We start from the raw sequence: 17,443 nt of genomic DNA on the forward strand, positions 1-17,443 counted from the left end.
GGAAAATAACGTAGGACTGGGAGCTCCCCTGTTGGCCCAGTCTGATAGACGAAAATGTTGAGGCACTGTCAAAGTCCACTTACAGCAGAAGTAAAGCCACCAGGTCACCAAAACAGCAATTAGTAAAGGTTGACGGTGCCCATAAAACGGTTCAGGAAGAGGGAGTGTTCCAAAAAATTATGGAAGGAGGCTCAGAGGTGTACTGTTATAAAGCAGCTTATACAGTGAGGAGGTGCTGGCAGTTTATTCTTCACCGATGATTAGTTGTATTAATATATTAGTTGTATCAATAAATTAGTCTTCCTCATGATAGGGAATCGGTGAAAAGTGGTTGCTTTCTGTCAATTTGGGCGAACAGTCTTGTTCTGGTTTTCAGAGGCATAAACAAGAATGGCCCAAGGTAAGTTTCGCTCATTTTGCAAAATAAGCTAAGGGAGCTTTTGCTTGCACAGCTAAACAGTTTCCTTTACTCAGGGAATCTTCAAGTCTGATCTCCACTTGTGATTGACCCAAACTCCCCGCTTTGGGTCCTGCTCTCAGTACAACGTTCCTGTCTGTGGCCAGCAAAGCTGTGGTCAGGCGGAAGAATCACATGTTCGCTGTTTCCACTAGTTGGTTGTCAGAGCAGAGGGTGCTGTAGTCACCGTTCTTCATCGTTTATAAGTAATGATTGTTAAGGTCCTCCAGTAGTGCCGTCCTGATGGATACTATTTGTCTAGTGAGTGGCTGTCGACAGGCATTTAAGATCCTTGAGAGTAAAACGAAGGGCACTAGAGAGGTTAGTAGGATGACTAGGAAGGGAACCATGGCCAAGGATTGAAAAAGTCCTCGGAGCAGAGATTCCCAGGAGCCCAGAAGAAACCGGCAACACAAGTCTAGGGAGGAGGAGTCGCTTATCTGATTAAATCTTTACCGGGTCTTTATCCTGCCCATCTCCAGTAACAAAGAAACTAGGCGTTCCACCAATTCCAGCACAGGAGGCTCCCTGCTGGGCTTGCCCATGTCACCGCTGCACAGGGGAAACCACCGCCTTCAGTTTCCTTCTTGAGTACTCTGTGGGGTTGCAATTGTGCAAGTTTCCAGGCGAAGTAAAAAGGCGGCAGCCGTCAGGAGTGACGAACGAGAGTGCCGTGACTCGGATTCGAACCGAGGTTGCTGCGGCCACAACGCAGAGTACTAACCACTATACGATCACGGCGCGCCACGGCTCCTGCGGCCGTCGCAGCCCTTGCTCTTACAAGGCGGACGTAAACTCATTCCAGTCACTGCGCTGTTGCTGGACGACAACAGGTATTCATAGACTTTCTTGCATCTCCGCTCTGTTTTCCAGTCCCCTCCTCTCAATTCTGATACGTGGTGACTAAACCAAAACAGAAACCAACTCTTGCCTCCCCAGATCAGGCACGTGGCTCTGCACAGACCTCCTGGGAAGTCTTTGTATCCCGGTCCCCACCCGGCCGGCTTCTTTCCCGACTCGTCGCCTTCGTCCCTCCGGACCGACCCCCCGCACCCCCTGGTTCGCGGCCCCGCGGAGGGAGGGCAGCGCCAGCGAAGCAGTCGGAGAGCCGTCACGGGGCCCCCCGGGGGTTCAGCTTCCCTCGGGCCCCGCTCGGCTCAGGCCCGGGGCGTCTCGGGGGCGCTGCATCTGCAGCGGCTGTGGAGCCAGGCGCGGCGGGGACGAACCGCTGCCCTTCTGGCTTCGGAATCGCCCGACCCCGGCTTCCCCACGGGAAGCAGCGCGCTGCGTCGAAGTCAGCTCTCCGGCTGTCCGAGGGTTTGAGAAGGTGTAGTACTCTTGCCTGGAAAATCCCATGGACGGAGGAGCCTGAGAGGCTGCAGTCCGTGGGGTCGCTAAGGGTCGGACACGACTGAGCGTCTTCACTTTCACTTTTCCTTTCATGCGTTGGAGAAGGAAATGGCAACCCACTCCAGTGTTCTTGCCTGGAGAATCCCAGGGACGGGGGAGCCGGGTGGGCTGCCGTCTATGGGGTCGCACAGAGTCGGACACGACTGAAGCGATTTAGCAGCAGCAGCAGCAGTCCGGGAAAGGCGTGTGGCTCTGCCCGGCGGGGAAGGGCTGTTTCTTCTCTACGGCTTTAGGCTAGATCAGACGTTCGTCAGTCTCTGTGGCGCAATCGGTTAGCGCGTTCGGCTGTTAACCGAAAGGTTGGTGGTTCGAGCCCACCCAGGGACGCTTTCCGCTTACAGTCTTCGAACGTGAAAGTTCTTCGGTTCTTTCTTTTCTGCCCATCGTGTACTGTAAAGGCTGGAAAAGACTCCTTCACTCCTACCCTCTTGGCTCCGGTTTCCTGTCCACCTCACAGGGACATAGGCGGGATCGGAAGGCCATCACCGAGCTGGATAGAAGAGCTCACCTGGAAAATAGTTCCCTTGGAAATTCCTGAGATGTCATAGTTGCTTTCTGAATTGCTTTTAACAAGGGAGTTAGAACTGTCTTTTTTTTTTTTTTTTTTGCACCTACTGTTAATACTGTTTAGTTAACCTTTTCCATATGCTTTCACGGTTACAAATAATGTGTAGTCATCCTTGTACACACATCGTTGGTCCCTTGTACAAGGCCTTCTATAGCGACAAGTCCTGGAAGGGTAATTGCTCTATCACATAGTGTTTACAATGCATAGTGTGATCAGTGTAAAGAAATAGAGGAAAACAATAGAATGGGAAAGACTAGAGATCTCTTCAAGAAAATGAGAGATACCAAGGTAACATTTCATGCAAATATGGGTTCGATAAGGGACAGAAATTGTATGGACCTAACAGAAGCAGACGATATTAAGAAAAGGTGGCAAGAATACACAGAACTCTACAAAAAAGATCTTCACAATCTAGATAATCACGATGGTGTGATCACTCACCTAGAGCCAGACATCTTGGAATGCGAAGTCAAGTGGACCTTAGGAAGCATCACTATGAACAAAGCTAGCAATGATGGGATTCCAGTTAAGCTAGTATTTCAAATTCTAAAAGATGATGCTGTGTAAGTGCTGCACTCAATATGCTAGCAAATTTGGAAAACTCAGCAGTGGCCACAGGACTGGAAAAGGTCAGTTTTCATTCCAATCCCAAAGAAAGGCAATGCCAAAGAATGCTCAAACTACTGCACAATTGCACTCATCTCACATGCTAGCAAAGTAATGCTCAAAATTCTCCAAGCCAAGCTTCAACAGTACGTGAACTGTGAACTCCCAGATGTGCAAGCTAGGTTTAGAAAAGGCAGAAGAATCAGAGATCAAATTGGATCATCGAAAAAGCAAAAGAGTTCCCAAAAAGCATCTGCTTTATTGACTAGGCCAAAACCTTTCAATGTGTGGACCACACAAACTGGAAAATTCTTCAAGAGATGGGAGTACCAGACCACCTGACCTGCCTCCTGAGAAACTGTATGCAGGTCAAAAAGCAACAGTTAGAATGGGACATGGAGCAACGGACTTGTTCAAAATTGGGAAAGGAGTATGTCAAGGCTGTATATTGTCACCCAGATTATTTAACTTATATACAGAGCACATCATGTGAAATGCTGGGCTGAATGAAGCACAAGCTGGAATCAAGATTGCTTGGAGAAATATCAATAACCTCAGATATGCAGATGACACCACCTTGCTTTGGCAGAAAGCAAAGAAGAACTAAAGAACCTCTTGATGAAAGTGAAAGAAGAGAGTGAAAATGTTGACTTAAAACTCAACATTCAGAAAACTAAGATCATGGCATCTGGTCCCATCAATTTATGGCAGATAGATAGGGAAACAATAGGAGACTCTATTTTTGGGGGGCTCCAAAATCACTGCAGATGGTGACTGCAGCCATGAAATTAAAAGTTGCTTGCTCCTTGGAAGAGAAACTATGACCAACCTAGACAGCATATTAAAAAACAGAGACACTACTTTGCCAACAAAGGTCCATCTAGTCAAGGCTATGGTTTTTCCAGCGGTCATGTATGGATGTGAGAGTTGGACTGTGAAGAAAGCTGATTGCCGAAGAATTGATGCTTTTGAACTGTGGTTCTGGATAAGACTCTTGAGAGTCCCTTGGGCTGCAAGGAGGTCCAACCAGTCAATTGTAAAGGATATCAGTCCTGAATATTCATTGGAAGGACTGATGCTGAAAGTGAAGCTCCAATACTTTGGCCACCTGATGGGAAGAACTGGCTCATTTTAAAAGACCCTGATGCTGGGAAATATTGAAGGTGGGAGGAGAAGGGGATGATAGAGGATGAGATGGTTGGATGGCATCACCAACTCGATGGACATGAGTCTGAGTAAGCTCTGGGAGCTGGCGATGGACAGGGAAGCCTGTTGTGCTGCAGTCCATGGGGTCGCTAAGAGTTGGACTGAAGCAACTGAAGTGAGCAAGCAACTGAACTGAACTGATAGTGTTTACATGCTGCTGCTAAGTCGCTTCAGTCGTGTCAGAGTCTGTGCGACCCCATAAACGCAGCCCACCAGGCTCTGCAGTATACCTGGGATTCTCCAGGCAAGAACACTGGAGTGGGTTGCCATTTCCTTCTCCAATGCATGAAAGTGAAAATTGAAAGTGAATTCTCTCCATCATGTCCGACTCTTTGCGACCTCCATGAACTGCAGCCTACCAGGCTCCTCCGTCCATGGGATTTTCCAGGCAAGAGTACTGGAGTGGGGTGCCATCCATTTCTGCTCCTTGGTTGACTTATTAGCTATCTACTCTTTCTTTTCTTATTTAAGTGACTGCTTGAAGCTTACAGCAGACATCTGTAACTTACCACAATCTGCCTTCAAGTTCACATCTTCACGTTTCTTCGCTGAGGGCCCTTCTGCTATTGTCATCATGCATTTTACTTGCATATGTTATAAACCCCACAATCCCTCATGATTACTTTAGAAAAATTAGCCCCACGTTTCTAAAGAGACTGAAATAATAAGAAAAAGCTTATGTATTTTCCCACACAGATACCTTTTCTGTTGTCCTTGATCCCTTTGTATATATTCAGATTTCCATCTGAGGTCAATGGTCTCCTTTAACATTTCTTACAATGTGTGTCTGTTGGTGAGGAATTCTTTTAGCATTTGTAGGTTGGTCTGTAGATGTCATTTTTCACTTTCATTTCTGAAAGACATTTCTTGTGGAGGAGGTATGAACTCCAGGTTGACTGCTGCCCTCCAGTCCTTTAAAGATGTTGCTCCACTGTCTTCTCACTGCTTCTGATGAGAAATCTAACATAATCTTTATTTTCATTTTCTGTGTGTACTGTCTTTTCCTGCTGACTTCTTTGGAAATGTTTTTCTTCTTCAATGGAGTTGAGCAGTTTAATTCTGCTGTGGCTCCCTGTGATTTGTTTAATGTTTCTTGTGCTCATAATGTTCATTTGGCTCTTCGGAAATTTTTCTGTCAAAGTTTCTTAAAAAATTATTTCTTCCCTTCTGGTCTTTTTGGAAACTCCAAATTACTCATATATTGGACCTTTTAAACATACCCTATCCTTCAGAGATACTATGTTCATTAAAAAATGTGTTTTTTTTTTGACTCGCCCCCTCTCATGACATCATGGTGGCGTACCGGCGACAGGCTGGACTCAGCTACATCCGATACTTCCAGATCTGTGCAAAAGCAGTCAGAGATGCACTGAAGACCGAATTCAAAGCAAACACCATGAAGACTTCTGGCAGCAGCATAAAAATTGTGAAAGTGAAAAAGGAATAATCTACCCTGAGTACAGCCTGAATGCTGCATGTTCAAGGTGAAGCTGTGGGCACATATTATAGCAGATTGGAAACCATCTCCCTTCATGGAAGAAAAACAAAATAAAACTGTCTTGTTCATAGATTGACAATACTAGTAAATTAAAGTACAGTTCACTCTAAAAAAAAAAAAATGTTTTTTTTGTGTATGGTTTCATTTTGGATAGGGTCAATTCTTCATGGCTTTATGTTCCCTAATCTTCCCCATGCCCCAGCAACGTCTAATCTGCTATTAATTGCATCTGGTGAATTATATAATACTAGATGTTATCATTTCTATGTCTAAAGTTTGCTTCTGGCCATTTGTATATGTTCTACATTTCTACTTAACTCTTGGGTCATAGGCAATACAGTCACGATAGCTATCTTTCTGCTAATTATAACATCATGTCAGTTGTGGTTCAGTTTCAATGGATTGATCAGTCTCCTCCTTAACACATCACATTTTCCTGCCTCTGCATTCCTGGCATTCTTTGACAGACATTGTCAAAGCTTCTCTTCTTAGACACTAACTATTTTGGCATTCCTATAAATCTTGAGTTTTGTTCTGGGGTACAATTAAGTGACTTGTAAACAGATCCCTTTGGATCATTTTTTAGGTAGATTATTCTCAGGGTGATTATTCCCACTACTGAAACAAGTTCGTTGAATGTTCTTCCCAATGGCCCATGAATTATGAGTAGTGCAGTCTGGCTGTGGTGGGGAGTACAATTGCCTGTCTTGTGTGAGCACTAGGCATTGTACCATGATCTTTTAAAACGTTTCTTTCCTTGGCCTCAGGCAGCTTCTTCACAAGCATTCTCTGACCACTATTCTAATGAGTATTTGAGGCAGACCCTCTCAGAGCCCTGGATCTTTGATCCACTTATCACAGGATTTTTGTTCTGTGAACTCTAGCTTCCTTGCTATCCAACTAACACTCGGATTCACCTCCACCCTTCCAAGGATTTGGCCTCAGATCCCCCTCTCCTGGTGTGTAGCCTGGACACTCTGAAAGCAGTAAGCTTGGTCAATGGCAGGGCTCATCTTGTTTCTCATGTCTCATGGGTTACTGTTCTTTGCTGTCTGGTTTACAGTGTCTGGAAAATTGGTTATTTCATATTTTTTATCTTTTTCATCTTGAGGGTGGTGTTTGGGGTGTGGGTGAGATTTCAGGGAAGGTGGTGACTCTGATATCACTCCGCCTTTGCCAGAAGCTAAAGACACTCTTTTTGTGTTCCTAGGTTCAATATTCAATTCAATAAGAGGTGTACCAATCTGTATTCCAATGTATTTTACTAACTAAATGAAAGAGCCTTTCCTTCATACTCTTGCATCTCCATCTGATATGCTATCAAGTGGAGAGAGTCCCTCGTGGCTCACGTAATCCAGAGGTGTAGTAGAAGGACAATGTAGACGTTGCCCAGAGGTACCATACTTTGCATAGGTTCAGCACCTAAACTATTGAGATGTTCAGAAGGTCTTCCAAAAATTGTCATTGTTTTTGGTGATGACTGATTCAATCAGGTCCAGAGAAGACTGGCTAGAATGAATCCAGATTTCTTCCTGGTCCCAGACATTTATTCCTCTTCCCTTATCTTTCTGAATTGTGTTTTTGCTTTCATTGGATGAATGCAATCTGATGACTGGTCTCCTTGCTATACCTCCAAGTTGCATTTATGTGACTCTGTCTCTGTAGGGTTCTTCGACAATGTTGGGTTATTTCTGCAAATATTCTCCCATTTGAGACAAATTGTTGGATCAGAGGATCTTGCAGTTGATAATGCATAAGATTGTGCAGACATGTATCCTTAGGGTTTTTGCCTCCCCTTCGCATGGTTCTGTTGAATTTCATAAGCAAAAACAAGCTCTTCAGCTTTTCCATACCAGATATGGAAGGACATTCTCTCTCTCCCTCTCTCTTTGTGTGCCTGTGTCTGTCTGTTTCCCTCTGTCTCTCAAACTCTAGGCTACCCACAGTCTTACCCAATGTCTTCTGCTGTTCAGCTTTCCAGGACCTTACACTGAAGGCCTTCAACACCAAGCCTTTAGTTAGGTGCCTATGAGACCCTGTTCCAGGTCCTGTTCAGTTACCTCCTGTTCCAGGAGAGATGTTTAATTATAAACAAACCCAATGTCCCTGCTCCCACTGTGCCCATATCTTGAGGCATGAAAAAGGGGCAGCCCTGTGGGAGCACATTCAGTCTCAACCACCTGCCAGACCTTAACGGCAGGTGCTGTGAGAGAAACAAGGGAAGGAGAGCAAAGAATGGGAAAATAGATATGACTTCATTTCTATAGCAGGTAACCAAGAACTAGGATTTTTTTTTTTTAATCAAACACCTGAGGAACACAGCAGATCTCCAGTGACAGCAGATATACCATGTGTTCTACCTGCCTTCAAGTGACATATTGGCTGTGTTCACCACATCCCTTACACGTACCCACACCTCCTCTTAACCTGTGCAACTTTGACCACTCTGTAGTCTATAAAAATATGCCTCAGCATTATAGTAAGACAGTGTTTGCTGTTCCTGTCTTAATTAGATATTCTCTGGACAAATATTATGCATTAATGAACTCAATTTAATGTCAGCCAAAGAACTTAAAGAGAATAATAGATCTTAGAATTGCAACTAAAACTGAATCATAATAGAGAAATGCATGTTAGAATCACATATTGGGTGATACCTAAAACTGTTTACCCCTAAACTATAACCGATATAATTAGATCCCTGTGATTTTACAGAGTTATGAGACCTCTTTACTTAAAAGATACTTTCAGTTCAGTCGCTCAGTCGTGTTCGACTCTTTGCGACCCCATGAATCACAGCACGCCAGACCTCCCTGTCCATCACCAACTCCCGGAGTTCACTCAAACTCATGTCCATCGAGTTGGTGATGGGATCCAGCCATCTCATTCTCTGTCGTCCCCTTCTCCTCCTGTCCCCAATCCCTCCCAGCGTCAGAGTCTTTTCCAGTGAGTCAACTCTTCGCATGAGGTGGCCAAAGTATTGGAGTTTCAGCTTCAGCATCAGTCTTTCCAATGAACACCCAGGACTGATCTCCTTTAGAATGGACTGGTTGGATCTCCTTGCAGTACAAGGGACTCTCAAGAGTCTTCTCCAATACCACAGTTCAAAAGCATCAATTCTTTGGCAATCAGCTTTCTTCACAGCCCAACTTTCACATCCATACATGACCACTGGAAAAACCATAGCCTTGACTAGATGGACCTTTGTTGACAAAGTAATGTCTCTGCTTTTTAATATACTATCTAGGTTGGTCATAACTTTCCTTCCAAGGAGTAAGCATCTTTTAATTTCATGGTTGCAATCAGCATCCGCAGTGATTTTGGAGCCCCAAAAAGTAAAGTCTGACACTATTTCCACTGTTTCTCCATGCTGGAACACACGATTTTAGATTTTATGAGCTTAAATATTTATTGGAACTAAATTGCTTCAAGCTCTAGGAGTTGGTGATGGACAGGGAGGCCTGGCGTGCTGTAGTCCACGGGGTCACAAAGAATCGGACATGACTGAGAGACTGAACTGAACTGAAGATTTGCTAATTGGATCAGTAAAATCAGAAGAGGAAATTTAGGCAGTTCAGTGTCATGACAATTTTGAAGAGAAAGTAAATCCAACATTTGTGCACATTAGAATACTGTGCTACCAATATTTTCCACATCATTAGAAAATCTGGAAGACCATATAAAGTAGTGTTTAGATAGAAGTTCTTAAACTGATGTCATGCATACAAGGAGTCATCTTTAGAAGTAAGACGTGACACATTCTATTCTTTTTCAATCCTAGAATATTGTGAGTGAATGATGAACCTGTTGTGTGAATAATGATGCATAATTTCATGATGTTATCTTTCCCTGAAGATTGTTTACCCTTTTGCCCCAGCAGGCAGCAGAAGGCCCACCCCTCAATTCAGTCTTTGACTGAGCTCATCTGCAACTTGCTTGCATTCAAGGGAAGTCTCAGTCCATAATTACTTTGCTCACACTGCCATGCTAAAGATGGCTAGGGTCCCTGAGACTTGGAGGGTTTTCCTGGGTCCTGACCCTGGGTGAATTCTGAACTTCAGTTTTTATCTCCTTAGTACCATGCTGCTGCTGAAAATTCCACTCTCTTTCAGCCACACTGTCCAACTTCATAACCTTTTACATGAACATGGCTTAATCTGCAGATGTCTTAAGCGGAAATGCTTGGAAGCAAGCATCCAGTTCACTCATCACTACACTCCAGGATCTTGGCTCCTCAAGTCTGAATACTTGGATAGTCCAAGGCTCTTTTTCTCCTTTTTTTCCCCTCTCCTTCTCATCTCCCTTCTCTTCCTCCTGCTCATCTCCTCATCTTCCTTCTTCTCCTCCTTCCCCATTCTTTCTTTCTCTCACCTCCTTCCCATCTTCTTCATTTGTTCTCTCCAGATTTATTAAAGTGTTACTGTTTTCCCTGACCCTCAGCAATTGCCCTCTCCCTAGCTTCTGGGTGGCTTGTGCCTTGTGGAGAACTGTCAAATGCCCTGAGAGGAAAAGGTAGAGAACCAGTTTCATTCCAACGAGCCTCTCTCTCTCACTGGCACTGATCCTGTGAGTCCTAGCTGCATTGTATTTCTTCAAAGACTTCAAACAGAATTTCTTTAAACCAGAATTTATTTGGTTGCCTTCAGGGTGAAAGTTACTTTGCTACAAATACTCTGTTATAACTGAAAGAGGAAATAATCTACAACTTCTAGATAAATCATACTTCCCTCCTTTGATTTTTTACAGACAGACAAACCCATGGGTCATGAGTACATACTTGAACATTTCTCAAAATGTGAGATCACTCTGACTGTTATTAAAAGTTCTTTCTAGAAGCATGTGCAAAATATTGTCTATCATAAGCTAAATAATCATCATGCCTGTCCAAGGCTCAAGAATATGGTGAAGCTGGATCCAGTCTGCCGCTGCAGCTAGATCACCAGCAAACCCAACCAGTTTCTGGATGGTGGTCACTAATATGGGGGAGAGGAGAACAGCCAAACCATTAAACACTTCTAATTTACTCTGGGGAATGTAGAAAGTCAGCAGTGGTACATACAGTTAGAAATGGAAACAATACCAGCTTTCTCGGAGCTTTCCTGTGTAGTTACTTATTAAGTCCACATAACAAACCTGTAAGAGAATGTAGACTATTACCACTCCCTTGTTGCAGATGAGAACGCAGAGGCCCAGAAAGGCTGAGCTAATTTTAAGGGTCCCACCAATGCAGGAGACATAAGAGACCTGGGTTGGATTCCTGGGTCAGGAAGATCCCCTGGAGGAGGGAATGAAAACCCCACTCCAGTATTCTTGCCTGGAGAATTCCCATGGACAGAGGAGCCTGGTGGGCTACAGTCCACTGGGTCACAAAGAGTTGAATAGGACTGAAGCAACTTAGCATGCACCTCAGTGATGATGAGAGCCAGCAATCAGACCTCGGCAGTTTGCCTCCAGAGCCCTTCCCCTTGGCCTTCATGCTTAGTGGTCACTGAGAAGACTTCACTAAGATTTGCATCTCCTCCTTCATGGTCAACCTCAAGATTTCAAAGAGAATAAGAATATTGAAAGGAGGGCCTACGAATACTCAGAACCAGTTACTGAAAAGAAGAAGAAAAGGAGAGTAAACAAAACAATTTTTCCTTCCCCAGAAACAGATTCCCTGACTCTGGAGATGATTCAATCACACCTCCCAACCAGAAGAGTTTATGGGCCTTGAATCTCCTGGTCTGAAACAAGGGCATTCCCAGAGGAGCTCAGAGGAAAAAGAGGTAGCAGTGCCTTCTGTGTTCAAAGGGTAGAAGGGACTGCTAAGCATTCCTACCTTTCTTGACTTCAGGAAGAGGGAGTGCTCCCAAAGGGAAAAGAAGTAGGGAAGACATCAACAAAAATCAGACAAAAGCTTGCTTTTTACAGTTCATTAATGAAGACATCACTTTAATATTTAGCCACATCCATGTATCTTTATCTGACATTTCCCATACCTGGATTCACATTTTTCATTTAGAAATTGTGTTTTGAAAATTAATTATATCTCATCACAACTGAAAAGAAGCTTGGCATACTGAAGTCCATGGGGGTCTCAAAGGGTCAGACAGCACTGAGCAACTGAATAACCACAACCACAACTGAACTGCTACTGTCAATTTCCACAAGCAGTATGTAATCATAAAATTAAATAAAAAGAAAGCAGGTGTCCAGTTCAGTTCAGTTCAGTCACTCAATCGTGTCCGACTCTTTGCGACCCCATGAATCACAGCACGCCAGGCCTCCCTGTCCATCACCAACTCCTGGAGTTCACTCAAACTCATGTCCATCGAGTCGGTGATGCCATCCAGCCACCTCATTCTCTGTCGTCCCCTTCTCCTCCCACCCCCAACCTTTCCCAGCATTAGAGTCTTTTCCTATGGTTAATAACAGAGTTAATAAGCAGAGCTCATGAGTTTGCACAAGCATTCCCAGGAGGCCTGGGCAAGGGCAGCCTTTAGAGGAACCTAGAGCAGCAGTGAGGCTGGAGTGATCACTGTGAGAAAACCTTGGTTGTGCCTGGTTTACCACTGCCCTGTAGTAGCCCCCTAGAGCATGGAAGCCTCTTCATAGCAGCCAAGGGACACATTAGATTCCTCTTTGCAACCAAAGCTCAGGGACAGCACACGAATCAGTATAGACTCACAAACTACTGGTACTACGGATGAAGGAAATGGACTAGAATGTCAATAATGTTGAGTAAGAAGACGAACCTTAGAATTAAAAATCTTACATGTACTGATTCACTAGATGAATGGCCTAGATCTGCATTTTCTAATACAGTGGCTGCTAGACAGATGTGATAGTTGAGTGCTTAAAACACAATGACTGTGGAGGTGTTGAATAGTTGAATAGTTCTTTTTTTACTTCATATTACATAATTAATTTATATTTAAATACCTACATATGGCTAGTGGCTACACTGAAGGACAGCACAGGGTAGAGAATAACCCGTGTGCCATAAAGCCATCTGCTGTATTTCCCTGTAGCAATAAATGGGTTTTCCTAAGATCTCATGTCTACTAACAATTTTCAATGTCTTTCTCCATCTGGTTAGATACAGCCGAATGTCAGTTCATCCCCAGCATCTCTAGGGGCAGCTCTGCAGCAGCCCTTGCTTCCTCGTAGATCCCCACACTTTCACCAAGGGACCAAGAGCCTCATCTGCCTTGCTGTCTCACAGATGGGGTCTGAGCTGCCTTGGTGGTAACAAAGCCCTACCTCTGTGGCACTGCTTCCCTCCTTTCCTCCCACCTTTGATTAATGTTGCCGCAGCACTGTGTAGGCCCAGTGCAGGGGTTTCCTTGTTCTGGAAGGCACCTGGAACAAGGGTAAGGAGTCATGTCAGCAATAGCTGGACAGTGGTAGAACTTTTGTCCCATCCCCTAGACACTGCTTTCGATTCCCAAGAACTGGGATTTACTGAATTTTTTAAAGCTACTTCTTTATTACACAGACAAGACTGCAAAATTGAAAAGACTGCAGAATCAGAGAAACAACTCCCTTAGAGGACAATACAGAAAAAGATTTACAATAGGGCTTGAGTGGTCCTGGAAAGGTCTTGACCTTCAATGGGAGCCAAACAACCAAACCCAGGGAAGCTCAGCACCCAAGGGGCTTCCACTCGGGAGGCCTTGACTGCTTCATTCCCCAAGTCCCTCCTGAGAGCACAGAGCATCATGGAGCAAAGTAAAAGCACAACAGGCCTCCCAGATCCACCAGGAACAGAGGCTGAAACGTGAGGAGCACATTGGAAAAGCAAAGTGATTTAGACATTGAGAGAATTACTATGTATTTGTTACCCATACACCAACCAGAAACTGGCTTTATTTAAAGAGTAAGAGGTACTAGTGTTTCAACAGTTCAAGGACTAAGTTTTCCATGAAAGGAAAATTTCCACTCTAGAACAGACGTCAAAGATACCTATGTAGTGTGTACAGACATTAATATAAAAATTATACTTTAATATTAGTAGTAAAGAGATTTTGAATGAGTTATCTCATATATTTACTCAGAAAAATCAGAGTTACTAGAATGTTGTCATTAAGCAGAGCCAAAAAAAGGATTTATGAAAGAGCCAGAAAAGAGAAAAGAAAGAAAAAACACACACACGAAATGTTTGGAAATGGGGAGTTCTGGTTTTTCCTTTCTTTGGAATAGTTGAGCTGGAGGTCATCAAACTGCTAGTCTGGATGGATTGATCTGGCGAAGCTGAATAGCTAATCTGGTAAATAGGTTTGGCACTATGTGGACACTCCATTAATTCTTGAGTGTTTAATTGTGAAATGAATATGGCAGCTTTTCTAGGTGTAATAGCTGCCAGTATCCTCCCTTTGGCATCTCTGACTTGTTCAGTTGCTCAGTCATGTCTGACTCTGTGACCCCATGGATTGCAGCACACCAGGCTTCCCTGTCCTTCACAATCTCCGGGAACTTGCTCAAACTCATGTCCATTGAGTTGGTGATGCCATCCAACCATCTTGTTCTCTGTTGTCCTCTTCTCCGCCTGCCTTCAATCTCTCCCAGCATCAGGGTATTTTTCAATGAGTCAGTTCTTTGCATCAGGTGGCCTAAGTATTGGAGCTTCAGCTTCAGCATCAGTCCTGTGATGAATATTCAGGATTGATTTCCTTTAACTGATTGGCTGGTTTGATCTCCTTTCAGTCCAAGTTAGTTAAGTCTAATTGAACTACCTTCTGCATCAGGATTTCTCAGTTTAACCCCTTCTTCCTTGGCTCATAATTGTTCCTAAAAGAGCAGATTTGATCATGAACACTTTGCTTTTTCTTTGACACAGTATTAACAGTTGGACGTCAGCATAAGATAATGGTTGTGAGCAACATGTACATAAGTAATCAGATATCTGATAGTGAAGGAGAGCCATAAATCTGACAGTAGCCAAAGTATTACAGTATTTTGAATTGACTTTGTCTCCTAGCCTAGGTGAAAGCATAAGAATCAACATCACTCTGGCAATAGCCAAGTGGCTTTAAACTTTCTGAAACTGAGTTTTGTTTATGTTTTCTTGTGCTGTGCAAAATTTGTAAGTTTAATTAGGTCCCATTTGTTTATTTTTGTTTCCATTTCCAGCACTCTATGAGACCGATATAAAACGCTATTACTGAGATTTGTCAGAGTGTTCTGCTTATGTTTTCGCCTAGGAGTTTTGTAGTATCCAGCCTTACATTTAGGTCTTTAATCCATTTTGTGTCTCTTTTTGTTTATGGTGTTAAGAGAAAGCTCTAATTTCTTTTTTTTTTTTTTTAGACTCCACTGGGTCTTTATTGCTAGGTGTGGGCTTTCTGTAGCTGCAGCAAGCAGAGGCTGCTCTTAGTTGCGCTGTGCAGACCTCTCATTGCTATGGCTTCTCTTGTGGAGAACAGGCTTCAGTACCTGCAAAATGCTGGCTTAGTTCCTCCACAACATGTGGGATCTTCCTGGACCAGGAATGCCGTGTATCTTGCATTGGCAGGTGGATTCTGGACCACTTCTTAAGCATTGGACCACCTGGGAAGTCCCTCTGATTTCATTCTTTTACATATAGCTGGTCATTTTCCCAGCACCACTTACTGAAGAGACTGTCTTTCCTCCATTGTACATTCTTGCCTTCTTTGTCATGATGAATTGACTGTAGGTGTGTGGGTTTGTTTCTGGGCTTTCTGTCCTGTTCCGTTGATCTCTATTCTGTTTTGTGCCAGTACTATACTGTTTTTGTTTTGTTTGCTTGAAGTATATTCTGAAGTCAGGGAACCTGATTCCTCCAGCTTTGTTTGTCTTTGTCAAGATTGTTTTGGCTATTCTGGGTCTTTTGTGTTTCCATACAAATTTAAAAAATTTTTTTCTAGTTCTGTGGGAAATGCCATAGGTAACTTGATAGGAGTTGCATTGAATCTGTACATTGCCCTGGGTCATACAGTCACTGTAACACAATACATCTTTCCACCTCTTTGTATCATCTTCAGTTTCTTTTATCAGTGTCTTTAAGTTTTGGGAGTACAGGTCTTTTGCCTCCTAAGTTTCCAAAGTAAAACCTAAACAAAACAAAAAGAATGGGAACCTATAGAATGGGAAAAAATATTTGCAAATGATACAACCAAGGGATTAATTTTTAAAATGCATGAATAGCCCATAGAGCTCAATAAAAACAAAAACAGACAACCCAATCAAGAAGTGGTCAGAAAATCTAAACAGACATTTCTCCAAATAAAAAACACAGATGGACAACAAGCACATGAAAAAATACTCAACATCACTAATTATTAGAGTAATGAAAATTAAAACTACAATAAGCTATTACCTCAGACTGGTCTGAATTGCCATCATAAAAAATATACAAATAATAAATGTTGGAGAGGCTGAGGAATAAATGGAACCCTCCTCCACTTATCATGGGAATGTAAATTGGTATAATCAATATGGGGAACAGTATGGGGATTCTTTAAAAAACTAAAAATAGAGTTACCATATGATCCTGCAATCCCACTCCTGGACTTATATCCAGAGAACACTATAATTTAAAAAATGTACATGTACCCCAATGTTCATTGCAACACTGTTTATAATTGCCAAGACATGGAAGCAGCCTAAATGTCCATAAACAGATCAATGGATAAAGAAGATGTCATGTGTATATATATACACACACATACAATGTAATATTAGGCATATAAAAATGGAATAATGCTACTGGCCACAACATGGATGGACGTAGAGATTATACTGCTAAATGAAGTAAGCCAGAAAGAGAAAGACAAATGTTACATGATATCACTTATAGGTGGAGTCTGTAAGAAAAGATCCAAATAAGCTCATTTACAAAACAGAAATAGACTCACAGACATAGAAAACAAACTTAACTTACCAAAGCTGAAAAGTGTGGGGGTAGAATAAATAGGAGGTTGGGATTAACAAATATGGAAACAAACAAGGATCTATAGTATAGCATAGGGGAACTATTCTCAATATTTTGTGAAGGCATGGCAACCCACTCCAGTATTCTTGCCTGGAAAATCAGAGGACCCTGGCGGGCTATACTCCAAGGTCACAAGGAGTTGGACAAGATCAAAGGGACTTAGCACGCACGTATATATATATATATATTCCCCTTCTGGCCTCCCAGTTTCATTTTGATAAGGTTTCCCTTTATTAGATTTTATACCAGTCATGTGGAATTTTCAATTTTCTAGTAGATTTTTTTTAAGTAAAATGAAAGAAAACAAATATATTTTAACATTTTAAGAGACTTACCACATAAAAATATTATCATTACAACATGTGACCCTGGCAACATATCCAGTGTTTAAACAGCTCCAAGTGGTTTGTGCCTCTCATATTAGACAGCAGAGGTCAAATGTTTACTATCGGTAAAAGTTGAATTTCTGGGCCAAGCATGTAACTGTGTATGCATGACCTCTAACTGGTGTTGCAAAATTTTTTCCAACGTTGTTAAGCTTATTTATATTCTTCAGAAATGAAAGAGAGTTTCCAGTGTTCTCCATCTTGCCAATATTTGGGATGGTCAGTCCTTTTCTACTTTTATTTTTTTTAAGTCAGACTTCTTGAGATGTAATTTAAATTCAGTAAACTTCACTGACCTTAGATTATGCTACATTCTCTTCAATGATATAATTTCTTTGTGAAGCTAGATTTCAGTGATTGCTGTGATAAAAAGCAA

General features: G+C 42.7%; 2 non-coding genes and 1 pseudogene across 2 annotated transcripts; 2 read left to right on the forward strand and 1 right to left on the reverse strand.

Moving 5' to 3' along the window:
• Positions 1–1,126: 1,126 nt before the first annotated feature.
• On the reverse strand, positions 1,127–1,198 carry TRNAH-GUG (transfer RNA histidin (anticodon GUG)). The gene has a single exon. It is a non-coding gene; the product is annotated as a tRNA-His (tRNA).
• Positions 1,199–2,120: 922 nt separating this feature from the next.
• TRNAN-GUU (transfer RNA asparagine (anticodon GUU)) lies at positions 2,121–2,194 on the forward strand. Its single transcript has one exon. It is a non-coding gene; the product is annotated as a tRNA-Asn (tRNA).
• Positions 2,195–5,516: 3,322 nt separating this feature from the next.
• On the forward strand, positions 5,517–5,866 carry LOC148778154 (ATP synthase F(1) complex subunit epsilon, mitochondrial pseudogene; annotated as a pseudogene).
• The last annotated feature ends 11,577 nt before the right edge of the window (positions 5,867–17,443 follow it).

The sequence above is a fragment of the Moschus berezovskii genome, chromosome 4, assembly GCF_049115385.1.
Source record: "Moschus berezovskii isolate FMDL1 chromosome 4, NW_MosBer_1.0, whole genome shotgun sequence".
In the NCBI taxonomy this organism is placed as follows: Eukaryota; Metazoa; Chordata; class Mammalia; order Artiodactyla; family Moschidae; genus Moschus; species Moschus berezovskii.